Genomic DNA, 20,117 nt, shown 5'->3' with positions numbered 1-20,117 from the left:
ACTGTAGAAGGAGCTGCTAACGTCCTCATGTTAGTGGCAGGGAAAGGTTTTGCGAAAAGCATGTGGAATCGTTGTGCCTGAACCCACGTGTATCTGAGTTGAATACAGCGATTTCCAAAGTCCTTCTTCATCAGAGTGTAGCTAGGTTCCCACTCGCATGTCCGAGTGGGTAGCAGACATCTGCCTCCCATGCATACCCACTTCTGAGAGTTGAGCTTATGGCCTGTAACCCTACCTCCTGCCTGCAGCTACCTTTCGCTTCCAAAAGGCCTAGGCTCGCTGCTTCACCGAAGTGTTGGGAGAGGTAACTGGAATCTCCCGGCACACAAGACTAGTGCCTCCAAGCTCAATCCAGCGATTTCCCAGTAATTCCTGGGGTAGACTGGTGCTACATACTAAGTTCCATATGTGAGAAGGTAGCTGAACGACTTGTCCAAAATCATCTTACTGCTGAGAGTTGAGCTCACCCTCAGTCCCTCACAGTTCCACACTGCCTGCAGAGTAGGTTTCCCACGTCTTCACCAGAGACTTTTGCCAGAGGCTTCTGAGACGCAAGTTAACAATGCAGACCTGGAGGGTATCTCCAGGTGCAGTAGAGTGGTAATCTGGGAACCTCCTTACTCAGAATACTGCTACCTTCACACTGTCATAAGAATGCAGCTAGTTGAGAGCTGGCTTCTAGGCATGCTTCCCTGTGAGAGCTGAGGACAGGGCAGAACCCTCCCGCACCCTGCCTGACTATAGACGTACCTGCTAACCTCCTTATGTTAGTGGCTGCGATAGGTTGTGGGAAAAGCATGCGTAAGCATTGGGCCTGAACTCCCGTGTATCTGAGTTGAATACAGCGATTTCCAACATCCTTCTTCAATAGGAGTGTAGCTAAGTTCCAACTCCCATGTCCGAGTGGGTAGCAGACATCTGCCTCCCATGCATACACACTTCTGAGAGTTGACCTTATGGCCTGTAACCCTACATCCTGCCTGCCGCTACCTTTCCCTTCCAAAAGGCCTAGGCTCGCTGATTGACGCAAGTGTTGGGAGAGGTAACTGGAATCTCCCGGCACACAAGACGAGTGCTTCCAAGCTCAATCAAGCGATTTCCCAGTAATTCCTGGGGTAAACTGTTGCTACGTACTAAGTTCCATACGTGAGTAGGTAGTTGAACGCCTTGTCCAAAAACATCTTACTTCTGAGAGTTGAGCTCACCCTCAGTCCCTCACAGTTCCACACTGCCTGCAGAGTGAGTTTCGCACGTCTTCACCAGAGACGTTTGCCAGAGGCTTCTGAGACGCAAGTTAACAATGCAGACCTGGAGGGTATCTCCAGGTGCAGTAGAGTGGTAATCTGGGAACCTCCTGTCTCAGAATACTGCTACCTTCACCCTGCCATAAGAATGCAGCTAGTTGACAGCTGGCTTCAAGGCATGCTTCCCTGTGAGAGCTAAGGACAGGGCACAACCCTCCCGCATCCTGCTTGACTGTAGAAGGAGCTGCTAACGTCCTCATGTTAGTGGCAGGGAAAGGTTTTGCGAAAAGCATGTGGAATCGTTGTGCCTGAACCCACGTGTATCTGAGTTGAATACAGCGATTTCCAAAGTCCTTCTTCATCAGAGTGTAGCTAGGTTCCCACTCGCATGTCCGAGTGGGTAGCAGACATCTGCCTCCCATGCATACCCACTTCTGAGAGTTGAGCTTATGGCCTGTAACCCTACCTCCTGCCTGCAGCTACCTTTCGCTTCCAAAAGGCCTAGGCTCGCTGCTTCACCGAAGTGTTTTGAGAGGTAACTGGAATCTCCCGGCACACAAGACTAGTGCCTCCAAGCTCAATCCAGCGATTTCCCAGTAATTCCTGGGGTAGACTGGTGCTACATACTAAGTTCCATATGTGAGAAGGTAGCTGAACGCCTTGTCCAAAATCATGTTACTGCTGAGAGTTGAGCTCACCCTCAGTCCCTCACAGTTCCACACTGCCTGCAGAGTAGGTTTCCCACGTCTTCACCAGAGACTTTTGCCAGAGGCTTCTGAGACGCAAGTTAACAATGCAGACCTGGAGGGTATCTCCAGGTGCAGTAGAGTGGTAATCTGGGAACCTCCTTACTCAGAATACTGCTACCTTCACACTGTCATAAGAATGCAGCTAGTTGAGAGCTGGCTTCTAGGCATGCTTCCCTGTGAGAGCTGAGGACAGGGCAGAACCCTCCCGCACCCTGCCTGACTGTAGATGTACCTGCTAACCTCCTTATGTTAGTGGCTGGGATAGTTTATGGGAAAAGCATGTGTAAGCATTGGGCCTGAACTCCCGTGTATCTGAGTTGAATACAGCGATTTCCAACATCCTTCTTCAACAGGAGTGTAGCTAGGTTCCAACTCCCATGTCCGAGTGGGTAGCAGACATCTGCCTCCCATGCATACACACTTCTGAGAGTTGACCTTATGGCCTGTAACCCTACATCCTGCCTGCCGCTACCTTTCGCTTCCAAAAGGCCTAGGCTCGCTGCTTGACGCAAGTGTTGGGAGAGGTAACTGGAATCTCCCGGCACACAAGACGAGTGCCTCCAAGCTCAATCAAGCGATTTCCTAGTAATTCCTGGGGTAGACTGGTGCTACATACTAAGTTCCATACGTGAGTAGGTAGTTGAACGCCTTGTCCAAAAACATCTTACTTCTGAGAGTTGAGCTGACCCTCAGTCCCTCACAGTTCCACACTGCCTGCAGAGTGAGTTTCGCACGTCTTCACCAGAGACGTTTGCCAGAGGCTTCTGAGACGCAAGTTAACGATGCAGACGAGGATGGTATCTCCAGGTGCAGTAGAGTGGTAATCTGGGAACCTCCTGTCTCAGAATACTGCTACCTTCACCCTGCCATAAGAATGCAGCTAGTTGACAGCTGGCTTCAAGGCATGCTTCCCTGCGAGAGCTAAGGACAGGGCACAACCCTCCCGCATCCTGCTTGACTGTAGAAGGAGCTGCTAACGTCCTCATGTTAGTGGCAGGGAAAGGTTTTGCGAAAAGCATGTGGAATCGTTGTGCCTGAACCCACGTGTATCTGAGTTGAATACAGCGATTTCCAAAGTCCTTCTTCATCAGAGTGTGGCTAGGATCCCACTCGCATGTCCGAGTGGGTAGCAGACATCTGCCTCCCATGCATACCCACTTCTGAGAGTTGAGCTTATGGCCTGTAACCCTACCTCCTGCCTGCAGCTACCTTTCGCTTCCAAAAGGCCTAGGCTCGCTGCTTCACCGAAGTGTTGGGAGAGGTAACTGGAATCTCCCGGCACACAAGACTAGTGCCTCCAAGCTCAATCCAGCGATTTCCCAGTAATTCCTGGGGTAGACTGGTGCTACATACTAAGTTCCATATGTGAGAAGGTAGCTGAACGCCTTGTCCAAAATCATCTTACTGCTGAGAGTTGAGCTCACCCTCAGTCCCTCACAGTTCCACACTGCCTGCAGAGTAGGTTTCCCACGTCTTCACCAGAGACTTTTGCCAGAGGCTTCTGAGACGCAAGTTAACAATGCAGACCTGGAGGGTATCTCCAGGTGCAGTAGAGTGGTAATCTGGGAACCTCCTTACTCAGAATACTGCTACCTTCACACTGTCATAAGAATGCAGCTAGTTGAGAGCTGGCTTCTAGGCATGCTTCCCTGTGAGAGCTGAGGACAGGGCAGAACCCTCCCGCACCCTGCCTGACTCTAGACGTACCTGCTAACCTCCTTATGTTAGTGGCTGGGATAGGTTGTGGGAAAAGCATGTGTAAGCATTGGGCCTGAACTCCCGTGTATCTGAGTTGAATACAGCGATTTCCAACATCCTTCTTCAATAGGAGTGTAGCTAGGTTCCAACTCCCATGTCCGAGTGGGTAGCAGACATCTGCCTCCCATGCATACACACTTCTGAGAGTTGAGCTTATGGCCTGTAACCCTACATCCTGCCTGCCGCTACCTTTCCATTCCAAAAGGCCTAGGCTCGCTGCTTGACGCAAGTGTTGGGAGAGGTAACTGGAATCTCCCGGCACACAAGACGAGTGCCTCCAAGCTCAATCAAGCGATTTCCCAGTAATTCCTGGGGTAAACTGGTGCTACGTACTAAGTTCCATACGTGAGTAGGTAGTTGAACGCCTTGTCCAAAACATCTTACTTCTGAGAGTTGAGCTCACCCTCAGTCCCTCACAGTTCCACACTGCCTGCAGAGTGAGTTTCGCACGTCTTCACCAGAGACGTTTGCCAGAGGCTTCTGAGACGCAAGTTAACAATGCAGACCTGGAGGGTATCTCCAGGTGCAGTAGAGTGGTAATCTGGGAACCTCCTGTCTCAGAATACTGCTACCTTCACCCTGCCATAAGAATGCAGCTAGTTGACAGCTGGCTTCAAGGCCTGCTTCCCTGTGAGAGCTAAGGACAGGGCACAACCCTCCCGCATCCTGCTTGACTGTAGAAGGAGCTGCTAACGTCCTCATGTTAGTGGCAGGGAAAGGTTTTGCGAAAAGCATGTGGAATCGTTGTGCCTGAACCCACGTGTATCTGAGTTGAATACAGCGATTTCCAAAGTCCTTCTTCATCAGAGTGTAGCTAGGTTCCCACTCGCATGTCCGAGTGGGTAGCAGACATCTGCCTCCCATGCATACCCACTTCTGAGAGTTGAGCTTATGGCCTGTAACCCTACCTCCTGCCTGCAGCTACCTTTCGCTTCCAAAAGGCCTAGGCTCGCTGCTTCACCGAAGTGTTTTGAGAGGTAACTGGAATCTCCCGGCACACAAGACTAGTGCCTCCAAGCTCAATCCAGCGATTTCCCAGTAATTCCTGGGGTAGACTGGTGCTACATACTAAGTTCCATATGTGAGAAGGTAGCTGAACGCCTTGTCCAAAATCATGTTACTGCTGAGAGTTGAGCTCACCCTCAGTCCCTCACAGTTCCACACTGCCTGCAGAGTAGGTTTCCGACGTCTTCACCAGAGACTTTTGCCAGAGGCTTCTGAGACGCAAGTTAACAATGCAGACCTGGAGGGTATCTCCAGGTGCAGTAGAGTGGTAATCTGGGAACCTCCTTACTCAGAATACTGCTACCTTCACACTGTCATAAGAATGCAGCTAGTTGAGAGCTGGCTTCTAGGCATGCTTCCCTGTGAGAGCTGAGGACAGGGCAGAACCCTCCCGCACCCTGCCTGACTGTAGATGTACCTGCTAACCTCCTTATGTTAGTGGCTGGGATAGTTTATGGGAAAAGCATGTGTAAGCATTGGGCCTGAACTCCCGTGTATCTGAGTTGAATACAGCGATTTCCAACATCCTTCTTCAACAGGAGTGTAGCTAGGTTCCAACTCCCATGTCCGAGTGGGTAGCAGACATCTGCCTCCCATGCATACACACTTCTGAGAGTTGACCTTATGGCCTGTAACCCTACATCCTGCCTGCCGCTACCTTTCGCTTCCAAAAGGCCTAGGCTCGCTGCTTGACGCAAGTGTTGGGAGAGGTAACTGGAATCTCCCGGCACACAAGACGAGTGCCTCCAAGCTCAATCAAGCGATTTCCTAGTAATTCCTGGGGTAGACTGGTGCTACATACTAAGTTCCATACGTGAGTAGGTAGTTGAACGCCTTGTCCAAAAACATCTTACTTCTGAGAGTTGAGCTGACCCTCAGTCCCTCACAGTTCCACACTGCCTGCAGAGTGAGTTTCGCACGTCTTCACCAGAGACGTTTGCCAGAGGCTTCTGAGACGCAAGTTAACGATGCAGACCAGGAGGGTATCTCCAGGTGCAGTAGAGTGGTAATCTGGGAACCTCCTGTCTCAGAATACTGCTACCTTCACCCTGCCATAAGAATGCAGCTAGTTGACAGCTGGCTTCAAGGCATGCTTCCCTGCGAGAGCTAAGGACAGGGCACAACCCTCCCGCATCCTGCTTGACTGTAGAAGGAGCTGCTAACGTCCTCATGTTAGTGGCAGGGAAAGGTTGTGCGAAAAGCATGTGGAATCGTTGTGCCTGAACCCACGTGTATCTGAGTTGAATACAGCGATTTCCAAAGTCCTTCTTCATCAGAGTGTGGCTAGGATCCCACTCGCATGTCCGAGTGGGTAGCAGACATCTGCCTCCCATGCATACCCACTTCTGAGAGTTGAGCTTATGGCCTGTAACCCTACCTCCTGCCTGCAGCTACCTTTTGCTTCCAAAAGGCCTAGGCTCGCTGCTTCACCGAAGTGTTTTGAGAGGTAACTGGAATCTCCCGGCACACAAGACTAGTGCCTCCAAGCTCAATCCAGCGATTTCCCAGTAATTCCTGGGGTAGACTGGTGCTACATACTAAGTTCCATATGTGAGAAGGTAGCTGAACGCCTTGTCCAAAATCATCTTACTGCTGAGAGTTGAGCTCACCCTCAGTCCCTCACAGTTCCACACTGCCTGCAGAGTAGGTTTCCCACGTCTTCACCAGAGACTTTTGCCAGAGGCTTCTGAGACGCAAGTTAACAATGCAGACCTGGAGGGTATCTCCAGGTGCAGTAGAGTGGTAATCTGGGAACCTCCTTACTCAGAATACTGCTACCTTCACACTGTCATAAGAATGCAGCTAGTTGAGAGCTGGCTTCTAGGCATGCTTCCCTGTGAGAGCTGAGGACAGGGCAGAACCCTCCCGCACCCTGCCTGACTGTAGACGTACCTGCTAACCTCCTTATGTTAGTGGCTGCGATAGGTTGTGGGAAAAGCATGTGTAAGCATTGGGCCTGAACTCCCGTGTATCTGAGTTGAATACAGCGATTTCCAACATCCTTCTTCAATAGGAGTGTAGCTAGGTTCCAACTCCCATGTCCGAGTGGGTAGCAGACATCTGCCTCCCATGCATACACACTTCTGAGAGTTGACCTTATGGCCTGTAACCCTACATCCTGCCTGTCGCTACCTTTCGCTTCCAAAAGGCCTAGGCTCGCTGCTTGACGCAAGTGTTGGGAGAGGTAACTGGAATCTCCCGGCACACAAGACGAGTGCCTCCAAGCGCAATCAAGCGATTTCCCAGTAATTCCTGGGGTAGACTGGTGCTACGTACTAAGTCCCATACGTGAGTAGGTAGCTGAACGCCTTGTCCAAAATCATGTTACTGCTGAGAGTTGAGCTCACCCTCAGTCCCTCACAGTTCCACACTGCCTGCAGAGTAGGTTTCCCACGTCTTCACCAGAGACTTTTGCCAGAGGCTTCTGAGACGCAAGTTAACAATGCAGACCTGGAGGGTATCTCCAGGTGCAGTAGAGTGGTAATCTGGGAACCTCCTTACTCAGAATACTGCTACCTTCACACTGTCATAAGAATGCAGCTAGTTGAGAGCTGGCTTCTAGGCATGCTTCCCTGTGAGAGCTGAGGACAGGGCAGAACCCTCCCGCACCCTGCCTGACTGTAGACGTACCTGCTAACCTCCTTATGTTAGTGGCTGCGATAGGTTGTGGGAAAAGCATGTGTAAGCATTGGGCCTGAACTCCCGTGTATCTGAGTTGAATACAGCGATTTCCAACATCCTTCTTCAATAGGAGTGTAGCTAGGTTCCAACTCCCATGTCCGAGTGGGTAGCAGACATCTGCCTCCCATGCATACACACTTCTGAGAGTTGAGCTTATGGCCTGTAACCCTACATCCTGCCTGCAGCTACCTTTCGCTTCCAAAAGGCCTAGGCTCGCTGCTTCACCGAAGTGTTTTGAGAGGTAACTGGAATCTCCCGGCACACAAGACTAGTGCCTCCAAGCTCAATCCAGCGATTTCCCAGTAATTCCTGGGGTAGACTGGTGCTACATACTAAGTTCCATATGTGAGAAGGTAGCTGAACGCCTTGTCCAAAATCATGTTACTGCTGAGAGTTGAGCTCACCCTCAGTCCCTCACAGTTCCACACTGCCTGCAGAGTAGGTTTCCGACGTCTTCACCAGAGACTTTTGCCAGAGGCTTCTGAGACGCAAGTTAACAATGCAGACCTGGAGGGTATCTCCAGGTGCAGTAGAGTGGTAATCTGGGAACCTCCTTACTCAGAATACTGCTACCTTCACACTGTCATAAGAATGCAGCTAGTTGAGAGCTGGCTTCTAGGCATGCTTCCCTGTGAGAGCTGAGGACAGGGCAGAACCCTCCCGCACCCTGCCTGACTGTAGATGTACCTGCTAACCTCCTTATGTTAGTGGCTGGGATAGTTTATGGGAAAAGCATGTGTAAGCATTGGGCCTGAACTCCCGTGTATCTGAGTTGAATACAGCGATTTCCAACATCCTTCTTCAACAGGAGTGTAGCTAGGTTCCAACTCCCATGTCCGAGTGGGTAGCAGACATCTGCCTCCCATGCATACACACTTCTGAGAGTTGACCTTATGGCCTGTAACCCTACATCCTGCCTGCCGCTACCTTTCGCTTCCAAAAGGCCTAGGCTCGCTGCTTGACGCAAATGTTGGGAGAGGTAACTGGAATCTCCCGGCACACAAGACGAGTGCCTCCAAGCTCAATCAAGCGATTTCCTAGTAATTCCTGGGGTAGACTGGTGCTACATACTAAGTTCCATACGTGAGTAGGTAGTTGAACGCCTTGTCCAAAAACATCTTACTTCTGAGAGTTGAGCTGACCCTCAGTCCCTCACAGTTCCACACTGCCTGCAGAGTGAGTTTCGCACGTCTTCACCAGAGACGTTTGCCAGAGGCTTCTGAGACGCAAGTTAACGATGCAGACCAGGAGGGTATCTCCAGGTGCAGTAGAGTGGTAATCTGGGAACCTCCTGTCTCAGAATACTGCTACCTTCACCCTGCCATAAGAATGCAGCTAGTTGACAGCTGGCTTCAAGGCATGCTTCCCTGCGAGAGCTAAGGACAGGGCACAACCCTCCCGCATCCTGCTTGACTGTAGAAGGAGCTGCTAACGTCCTCATGTTAGTGGCAGGGAAAGGTTGTGCGAAAAGCATGTGGAATCGTTGTGCCTGAACCCACGTGTATCTGAGTTGAATACAGCGATTTCCAAAGTCCTTCTTCATCAGAGTGTGGCTAGGATCCCACTCGCATGTCCGAGTGGGTAGCAGACATCTGCCTCCCATGCATACCCACTTCTGAGAGTTGAGCTTATGGCCTGTAACCCTACCTCCTGCCTGCAGCTACCTTTCGCTTCCAAAAGGCCTAGGCTCGCTGCTTCACCGAAGTGTTTTGAGAGGTAACTGGAATCTCCCGGCACACAAGACTAGTGCCTCCAAGCTCAATCCAGCGATTTCCCAGTAATTCCTGGGGTAGACTGGTGCTAAATACTAAGTTCCATATGTGAGAAGGTAGCTGAACGACTTGTCCAAAATCATCTTACTGCTGAGAGTTGAGCTCACCCTCAGTCCCTCACAGTTCCACACTGCCTGCAGAGTAGGTTTCCCACGTCTTCACCAGAGACTTTTGCCAGAGGCTTCTGAGACGCAAGTTAACAATGCAGACCTGGAGGGTATCTCCAGGTGCAGTAGAGTGGTAATCTGGGAACCTCCTTACTCAGAATACTGCTACCTTCACACTGTCATAAGAATGCAGCTAGTTGAGAGCTGGCTTCTAGGCATGCTTCCCTGTGAGAGCTGAGGACAGGGCAGAACCCTCCCGCACCCTGCCTGACTGTAGACGTACCTGCTAACCTCCTTATGTTAGTGGCTGCGATAGGTTGTGGGAAAAGCATGTGTAAGCATTGGGCCTGAACTCCCGTGTATCTGAGTTGAATACAGCGATTTCCAACATCCTTCTTCAATAGGAGTGTAGCTAGGTTCCAACTCCCATGTCCGAGTGGGTAGCAGACATCTGCCTCCCATGCATACACACTTCTGAGAGTTGACCTTATGGCCTGTAACCCTACATCCTGCCTGTCGCTACCTTTCGCTTCCAAAAGGCCTAGGCTCGCTGCTTGACGCAAGTGTTGGGAGAGGTAACTGGAATCTCCCGGCACACAAGACGAGTGCCTCCAAGCGCAATCAAGCGATTTCCCAGTAATTCCTGGGGTAGACTGGTGCTACGTACTAAGTCCCATATGTGAGTAGGTAGCTGAACGCCTTGTCCAAAATCATCTTACTGCTGAGAGTTGAGCTCACCCTCAGTCCCTCACAGTTCCACACTGCCTGCAGAGTAGGTTTCCCACGTCTTCACCAGAGACTTTTGCCAGAGGCTTCTGAGACGCAAGTTAACAATGCAGACCTGGAGGGTATCTCCAGGTGCAGTAGAGTGGTAATCTGGGAACCTCCTTACTCAGAATACTGCTACCTTCACACTGTCATAAGAATGCAGCTAGTTGAGAGCTGGCTTCTAGGCATGCTTCCCTGTGAGAGCTGAGGACAGGGCAGAACCCTCCCGCACCCTGCCTGACTGTAGACGTACCTGCTAACCTCCTTATGTTAGTGGCTGGGATAGGTTGTGGGAAAAGCATGTGTAAGCATTGGGCCTGAACTCCCGTGTATCTGAGTTGAATACAGCGATTTCCAACATCCTTCTTCAATAGGAGTGTAGCCTGGTTCCAACTCCCATGTCCGAGTGGGTAGCAGACATCTGCCTCCCATGCATACACACTTCTGAGAGTTGAGCTTATGGCCTGTAACCCTACATCCTGCCTGCCGCTACCTTTCCCTTCCAAAAGGCCTAGGCTCGCTGCTTGACGCAAGTGTTGGGAGAGGTAACTGGAATCTCCCGGCACACAAGACGAGTGCCTCCAAGCTCAATCAAGCGATTTCCTAGTAATTCCTGGGGTAGACTGGTGCTACGTACTAAGTTCCATACGTGAGTAGGTAGTTGAACGCCTTGTCCAAAAACATCTTACTTCTGAGAGTTGAGCTGACCCTCAGTCCCTCACAGTTCCACACTGCCTGCAGAGTGAGTTTCGCACGTCTTCACCAGAGACGTTTGCCAGAGGCTTCTGAGACGCAAGTTAACAATGCAGACCTGGAGGGTATCTCCAGGTGCAGTAGAGTGGTAATCTGGGAACCTCCTGTCTCAGAATACTGCTACCTTCACCCTGCCATAAGAATGCAGCTAGTTGACAGCTGGCTTCAAGGCATGCTTCCCTGCGAGAGCTAAGGACAGGGCACAACCCTCCCGCATCCTGCTTGACTGTAGAAGGAGCTGCTAACGTCCTCATGTTAGTGGCAGGGAAAGGTTTTGCGAAAAGCATGTGGAATCGTTGTGCCTGAACCCACGTGTATCTGAGTTGAATACAGCGATTTCCAAAGTCCTTCTTCATCAGAGTGTGGCTAGGATCCCACTCGCATGTCCGAGTGGGTAGCAGACATCTGCCTCCCATGCATACCCACTTCTGAGAGTTGAGCTTATGGCCTGTAACCCTACCTCCTGCCTGCAGCTACCTTTCGCTTCCAAAAGGCCTAGGCTCGCTGCTTCACCGAAGTGTTGGGAGAGGTAACTGGAATCTCCCGGCACACAAGACTAGTGCCTCCAAGCTCAATCCAGCGATTTCCCAGTAATTCCGGGGGTAGACTGGTGCTAAATACTAAGTTCCATATGTGAGAAGGTAGCTGAACGCCTTGTCCAAAATCATCTTACTGCTGAGAGTTGAGCTCACCCTCAGTCCCTCACAGTTCCACACTGCCTGCAGAGTAGGTTTCCCACGTCTTCACCAGAGACTTTTGCCAGAGGCTTCTGAGACGCAAGTTAACAATGCAGACCTGGAGGGTATCTCCAGGTGCAGTAGAGTGGTAATCTGGGAACCTCCTTACTCAGAATACTGCTACCTTCACACTGTCATAAGAATGCAGCTAGTTGAGAGCTGGCTTCTAGGCATGCTTCCCTGTGAGAGCTGAGGACAGGGCAGAACCCTCCCGCACCCTGCCTGACTGTAGACGTACCTGCTAACCTCCTTATGTTAGTGGCTGCGATAGGTTGTGGGAAAAGCATGTGTAAGCATTGGGCCTGAACTCCCGTGTATCTGAGTTGAATACAGCGATTTCCAACATCCTTCTTCAACAGGAGTGTAGCTAGGTTCCAACTCCCATGTCCGAGTGGGTAGCAGACATCTGCCTCCCATGCATACACACTTCTGAGAGTTGACCTTATGGCCTGTAACCCTACATCCTGCCTGCCACTACCTTTCGCTTCCAAAAGGCCTAGGCTCGCTGCTTGACGCTAGTGTTGGGAGAGTTAACTGGAATCTCCCGGCACACAAGACGAGTGCCTCCAAGCTCAATCAAGCGATTTCCTAGTAATTCCTGGGGTAGACTGGTGCTACATACTAAGTTCCATACGTGAGTAGGTAGTTGAACGCCTTGTCCAAAAACATCTTACTTCTGAGAGTTCAGCTCACCCTCAGTCCCTCACAGTTCCACACTGCCTGCAGAGTGAGTTTCGCACGTCTTCACCAGAGACGTTTGCCAGAGGCTTCTGAGACGCAAGTTAACAATGCAGACCTGGAGGGTATCTCCAGGTGCAGTAGAGTGGTAATCTGGGAACCTCCTGTCTCAGAATACTGCTACCTTCACCGTGCCATAAGAATGCAGCTAGTTGACAGCTGGCTTCAAGGCATGCTTCCCTGTGAGAGCTGACAGGGCACAACCCTCCCGCATCCTGCTTGACTGTAGAAGGAGCTGCTAAAGTCCTCATGTTAGTGGCAGGGAAAGGTTGTGCGAAAAGCATGTGGAATCGTTGTGCCTAAACCCACGTGTATCTGAGTTGAATACAGCGATTTCCAAAGTCCTTCTTCATCAGAGTGTAGCTAGGTTCCCACTCGCATGTCCGAGTGGGTAGCAGACATCTGCCTCCCATGCATACCCACTTCTGAGAGTTGAGCTTATGGCCTGTAACCCTACCTCCTGCCTGCAGCTACCTTTCGCTTCCAAAAGGCCTAGGCTCGCTGCTTCACCGAAGTGTTTTGAGAGGTAACTGGAATCTCCCGGCACACAAGACTAGTGCCTCCAAGCTCAATCCAGCGATTTCCCAGTAATTCCTGGGGTAGACTGGTGCTACATACTAAGTTCCATATGTGAGAAGGTAGCTGAACGCCTTGTCCAAAATCATCTTACTGCTGAGAGTTGAGCTCACCCTCAGTCCCTCACAGTTCCACACTGCCTGCAGAGTAGGTTTCCGACGTCTTCAGCAGAGACTTTTGCCAGAGGCTTCTGAGATGCAAGTTAACAATGCAGACCTGGAGGGTATCTCAAGGTGCAGTAGAGTGGTAATCTGGGAACCTCCTTACTCAGAATACTGCTACCTTCACACTGTCATAAGAATGCAGCTAGTTGAGAGCTGGCTTCTAGGCATGCTTCCCTGTGAGAGCTGAGGACAGGGCAGAACCCTCCAGCACCCTGCCTGACTGTAGATGTACCTGCTAACCTCCTTATGTTAGTGGCTGGGATAGTTTATGGGAAAAGCATGTGTAAGCATTGGGCCTGAACTCCCGTGTATCTGAGTTGAATACAGCGATTTCCAACATCCTTCTTCAACAGGAGTGTAGCTAGGTTCCAACTCCCATGTCCGAGTGGGTAGCAGACATCTGCCTCCCATGCATACACACTTCTGAGAGTTGACCTTATGGCCTGTAACCCTACATCCTGCCTGCCACTACCTTTCGCTTCCAAAAGGCCTAGGCTCGCTGCTTGACGCAAGTGTTGGGAGAGGTAACTGGAATCTCCCGGCACACAAGACGAGTGCCTCCAAGCTCAAACAAGCGATTTCCTAGTAATTCCTGGGGTAGACTGGTGCTACATACTAAGTTCCATACGTGAGTAGGTAGTTGAACGCCTTGTGCAAAAACATCTTACTTCTGAGAGTTGAGCTGACCCTCAGTCCCTCACAGTTCCACACTGCCTGCAGAGTGAGTTTCGCACGTCTTCACCAGAGACGTTTGCCAGAGGCTTCTGAGACGCAAGTTAACGATGCAGACGAGGAGGGTATCTCCAGGTGCAGTAGAGTGGTAATCTGGGAACCTCCTGTCTCAGAATACTGCTACCTTCACCCTGCCATAAGAATGCAGCTAGTTGACAGCTGGCTTCAAGGCATGCTTCCCTGCGAGAGCTAAGGACAGGGCACAACCCTCCCGCATCCTGCTTGACTGTAGAAGGAGCTGCTAACGTCCTCATGTTAGTGGCAGGGAAAGGTTTTGCGAAAAGCATGTGGAATCGTTGTGCCTGAACCCACGTGTATATGAGTTGAATACAGCGATTTCCAAAGTCCTTCTTCATCAGAGTGTGGCTAGGATCCCACTCGCATGTCCGAGTGGGTAGCAGACATCTGCCTCCCATGCATACCCACTTCTGAGAGTTGAGCTTATGGCCTGTAACCCTACCTCCTGCCTGCAGCTACCTTTCGCTTCCAAAAGGCCTAGGCTCGCTGCTTCACCGAAGTGTTGGGAGAGGTAACTGGAATCTCCCGGCACACAAGACTAGTGCCTCCAAGCTCAATCCAGCGATTTCCCAGTAATTCCTGGGGTAGACTGGTGCTACATACTAAGTTCCATATGTGAGAAGGTAGCTGAACGCCTTGTCCAAAATCATCTTACTGCTGAGAGTTGAGCTCACCCTCAGTCCCTCACAGTTCCACACTGCCTGCAGAGTAGGTTTCCGACGTCTTCACCAGAGACTTTTGCCAGAGGCTTCTGAGACGCAAGTTAACAATGCAGACCTGGAGGGTATCTCCAGGTGCAGTAGAGTGGTAATCTGGGAACCTCCTTACTCAGAATACTGCTACCTTCACACTGTCATAAGAATGCAGCTAGTTGAGAGCTGGCTTCTAGGCATGCTTCCCTGTGAGAGCTGAGGACAGGGCAGAACCCTCCCGCACCCTGCCTGACTCTAGACGTACCTGCTAACCTCCTTATGTTAGTGGCTGGGATAGGTTGTGGGAAAAGCATGTGTAAGCATTGGGCCTGAACTCCCGTGTATCTGAGTTGAATACAGCGATTTCCAACATCCTTCTTCAATAGGAGTGTAGCTAGGTTCCAACTCCCATGTCCGAGTGGGTAGCAGACATCTGCCTCCCATGCATACACACTTCTGAGAGTTGAGCTTATGGCCTGTAACCCTACATCCTGCCTGCCGCTACCTTTCCCTTCCAAAAGGCCTAGGCTCGCTGATTGACGCAAGTGTTGGGAGAGGTAACTGGAATCTCCCGGCACACAAGACGAGTGCCTCCAAGCTCAATCAAGCGATTTCCCAGTAATTCCTGGGGTAAACTGGTGCTACGTACTAAGTTCCATACGTGAGTAGGTAGTTGAACGCCTTGTCCAAAACATCTTACTTCTGAGAGTTGAGCTCACCCTCAGTCCCTCACAGTTCCACACTGCCTGCAGAGTGAGTTTCGCACGTCTTCACCAGAGACGTTTGCCAGAGGCTTCTGAGACGCAAGTTAACAATGCAGACCTGGAGGGTATCTCCAGGTGCAGTAGAGTGGTATTCTGGGAACCTCCTGTCTCAGAATACTGCTACCTTCACCCTGCCATAAGAATGCAGCTAGTTGACAGCTGGCTTCAAGGCATGCTTCCCTGTGAGAGCTAAGGACAGGGCACAACCCTCCCGCATCCTGCTTGACTGTAGAAGGAGCTGCTAACGTCCTCATGTTAGTGGCAGGGAAAGGTTTTGCGAAAAGCATGTGGAATCGTTGTGCCTGAACCCACGTGTATCTGAGTTGAATACAGCGATTTCCAAAGTCCTTCTTCATCAGAGTGTAGCTAGGTTCCCACTCGCATGTCCGAGTGGGTAGCAGACATCTGCCTCCCATGCATACCCACTTCTGAGAGTTGAGCTTATGGCCTGTAACCCTACCTCCTGCCTGCAGCTACCTTTCGCTTCCAAAAGGCCTAGGCTCGCTGCTTCACCGAAGTGTTTTGAGAGGTAACTGGAATCTCCCGGCACACAAGACTAGTGCCTCCAAGCTCAATCCAGCGATTTCCCAGTAATTCCTGGGGTAGACTGGTGCTACATACTAAGTTCCATATGTGAGAAGGTAGCTGAACGCCTTGTCCAAAATCATGTTACTGCTGAGAGTTGAGCTCACCCTCAGTCCCTCACAGTTCCACACTGCCTGCAGAGTAGGTTTCCGACGTCTTCACCAGAGACTTTTGCCAGAGGCTTCTGAGACGCAAGTTAACAATGCAGACCTGGAGGGTATCTCCAGGTGCAGTAGAGTGGTAATCTGGGAACCTCCTTACTCAGAATACTGCTACCTTCACACTGTCATAAGAATGCAGCTAGTTGAGAGCTGGCTTCTAGGCATGCTTCCCTGTGAGAGCTGAGGACAGGGCAGAACCCTCCCGCACCCTGCCTGACTGTAGATGTACCTGCTAACCTCCTTATGTTAGTGGCTGGGATAGTTTATGGGAAAAGCATGTGTAAGCATTGGGCCTGAACTCCCGTGTATCTGAGTTGAATACAGCGATTTCCAACATCCTTCTTCAACAGGAGTGTAGCTAGGTTCCAACTCCCATGTCCGAGTGGGTAGCAGACATCTGCCTCCCATGCATACACACTTCTGAGAGTTAACCTTATGGCCTGTAACCCTACATCCTGCCTGCCGCTACCTTTCGCTTCCAAAAGGCCTAGGCTCGCTGCTTGACGCAACTGTTGGGAGAGGTAACTGGAATCTCCCGGCACACAAGACGAGTGCCTCCAAGCTCAATCAAGCGATTTCCTAGTAATTCCTGGGGTAGACTGGTGCTACATACTAAGTTCCATACGTGAGTAGGTAGTTGAACGCCTTGTCCAAAAACATCTTACTTCTGAGAGTTGAGCTGACCCTCAGTCCCTCACAGTTCCACACTGCCTGCAGAGTGAGTTTCGCACGTCTTCACCAGAGACGTTTGCCAGAGGCTTCTGAGACGCAAGTTAACGATGCAGACCAGGAGGGTATCTCCAGGTGCAGTAGAGTGGTAATCTGGGAACCTCCTGTCTCAGAATACTGCTACCTTCACCCTGCCATAAGAATGCAGCTAGTTGACAGCTGGCTTCAAGGCATGCTTCCCTGCGAGAGCTAAGGACAGGGCACAACCCTCCCGCATCCTGCTTGACTGTAGAAGGAGCTGCTAACGTCCTCATGTTAGTGGCAGGGAAAGGTTGTGCGAAAAGCATGTGGAATCGTTGTGCCTGAACCCACGTGTATCTGAGTTGAATACAGCGATTTCCAAAGTCCTTCTTCATCAGAGTGTGGCTAGGATCCCACTCGCATGTCCGAGTGGGTAGCAGACATCTGCCTCCCATGCATACCCACTTCTGAGAGTTGAGCTTATGGCCTGTAACCCTACCTCCTGCCTGCAGCTACCTTTCGCTTCCAAAAGGCCTAGGCTCGCTGCTTCACCGAAGTGTTTTGAGAGGTAACTGGAATCTCCCGGCACACAAGACTAGTGCCTCCAAGCTCAATCCAGCGATTTCCCAGTAATTCCTGGGGTAGACTGGTGCTAAATACTAAGTTCCATATGTGAGAAGGTAGCTGAACGACTTGTCCAAAATCATCTTACTGCTGAGAGTTGAGCTCACCCTCAGTCCCTCACAGTTCCACACTGCCTGCAGAGTAGGTTTCCCACGTCTTCACCAGAGACTTTTGCCAGAGGCTTCTGAGACGCAAGTTAACAATGCAGACCTGGAGGGTATCTCCAGGTGCAGTAGAGTGGTAATCTGGGAACCTCCTTACTCAGAATACTGCTACCTTCACACTGTCATAAGAATGCAGCTAGTTGAGAGCTGGCTTCTAGGCATGCTTCCCTGTGAGAGCTGAGGACAGGGCAGAACCCTCCCGCACCCTGCCTGACTGTAGACGTACCTGCTAACCTCCTTATGTTAGTGGCTGCGATAGGTTGTGGGAAAAGCATGTGTAAGCATTGGGCCTGAACTCCCGTGTATCTGAGTTGAATACAGCGATTTCCAACATCCTTCTTCAATAGGAGTGTAGCTAGGTTCCAACTCCCATGTCCGAGTGGGTAGCAGACATCTGCCTCCCATGCATACACACTTCTGAGAGTTGACCTTATGGCCTGTAACCCTACATCCTGCCTGTCGCTACCTTTCGCTTCCAAAAGGCCTAGGCTCGCTGCTTGACGCAAGTGTTGGGAGAGGTAACTGGAATCTCCCGGCACACAAGACGAGTGCCTCCAAGCGCAATCAAGCGATTTCCCAGTAATTCCTGGGGTAGACTGGTGCTACGTACTAAGTCCCATATGTGAGTAGGTAGCTGAACGCCTTGTCCAAAATCATCTTACTGCTGAGAGTTGAGCTCACCCTCAGTCCCTCACAGTTCCACACTGCCTGCAGAGTAGGTTTCCCACGTCTTCACCAGAGACTTTTGCCAGAGGCTTCTGAGACGCAAGTTAACAATGCAGACCTGGAGGGTATCTCCAGGTGCAGTAGAGTGGTAATCTGGGAACCTCCTTACTCAGAATACTGCTACCTTCACACTGTCATAAGAATGCAGCTAGTTGAGAGCTGGCTTCTAGGCATGCTTCCCTGTGAGAGCTGAGGACAGGGCAGAACCCTCCCGCACCCTGCCTGACTGTAGACGTACCTGCTAACCTCCTTATGTTAGTGGCTGGGATAGGTTGTGGGAAAAGCATGTGTAAGCATTGGGCCTGAACTCCCGTGTATCTGAGTTGAATACAGCGATTTCCAACATCCTTCTTCAATAGGAGTGTAGCCTGGTTCCAACTCCCATGTCCGAGTGGGTAGCAGACATCTGCCTCCCATGCATACACACTTCTGAGAGTTGAGCTTATGGCCTGTAACCCTACATCCTGCCTGCCGCTACCTTTCCCTTCCAAAAGGCCTAGGCTCGCTGCTTGACGCAAGTGTTGGGAGAGGTAACTGGAATCTCCCGGCACACAAGACGAGTGCCTCCAAGCTCAATCAAGCGATTTCCTAGTAATTCCTGGGGTAGACTGGTGCTACGTACTAAGTTCCATACGTGAGTAGGTAGTTGAACGCCTTGTCCAAAAACATCTTACTTCTGAGAGTTGAGCTGACCCTCAGTCCCTCACAGTTCCACACTGCCTGCAGAGTGAGTTTCGCACGTCTTCACCAGAGACGTTTGCCAGAGGCTTCTGAGACGCAAGTTAACAATGCAGACCTGGAGGGTATCTCCAGGTGCAGTAGAGTGGTAATCTGGGAACCTCCTGTCTCAGAATACTGCTACCTTCACCCTGCCATAAGAATGCAGCTAGTTGACAGCTGGCTTCAAGGCATGCTTCCCTGCGAGAGCTAAGGACAGGGCACAACCCTCCCGCATCCTGCTTGACTGTAGAAGGAGCTGCTAACGTCCTCATGTTAGTGGCAGGGAAAGGTTTTGCGAAAAGCATGTGGAATCGTTGTGCCTGAACCCACGTGTATCTGAGTTGAATACAGCGATTTCCAAAGTCCTTCTTCATCAGAGTGTGGCTAGGATCCCACTCGCATGTCCGAGTGGGTAGCAGACATCTGCCTCCCATGCATACCCACTTCTGAGAGTTGAGCTTATGGCCTGTAACCCTACCTCCTGCCTGCAGCTACCTTTCGCTTCCAAAAGGCCTAGGCTCGCTGCTTCACCGAAGTGTTGGGAGAGGTAACTGGAATCTCCCGGCACACAAGACTAGTGCCTCCAAGCTCAATCCAGCGATTTCCCAGTAATTCCGGGGGTAGACTGGTGCTACATACTAAGTTCCATATGTGAGAAGGTAGCTGAACGCCTTGTCCAAAATCATCTTACTGCTGAGAGTTGAGCTCACCCTCAGTCCCTCACAGTTCCACACTGCCTGCAGAGTAGGTTTCCCACGTCTTCACCAGAGACTTTTGCCAGAGGCTTCTGAGACGCAAGTTAACAATGCAGACCTGGAGGGTATCTCCAGGTGCAGTAGAGTGGTAATCTGGGAACCTCCTTACTCAGAATACTGCTACCTTCACACTGTCATAAGAATGCAGCTAGTTGAGAGCTGGCTTCTAGGCATGCTTCCCTGTGAGAGCTGAGGACAGGGCAGAACCCTCCCGCACCCTGCCTGACTGTAGACGTACCTGCTAACCTCCTTATGTTAGTGGCTGCGATAGGTTGTGGGAAAAGCATGTGTAAGCATTGGGCCTGAACTCCCGTGTATCTGAGTTGAATACAGCGATTTCCAACATCCTTCTTCAACAGGAGTGTAGCTAGGTTCCAACTCCCATGTCCGAGTGGGTAGCAGACATCTGCCTCCCATGCATACACACTTCTGA

The sequence above is a fragment of the Canis aureus genome, unplaced genomic scaffold (assembly GCF_053574225.1).
Source record: "Canis aureus isolate CA01 unplaced genomic scaffold, VMU_Caureus_v.1.0 NW_027326501.1_RagTag, whole genome shotgun sequence".
Classification (NCBI taxonomy): Eukaryota; Metazoa; Chordata; class Mammalia; order Carnivora; family Canidae; genus Canis; species Canis aureus.
This window is presented reverse-complemented; position numbering follows the sequence as displayed.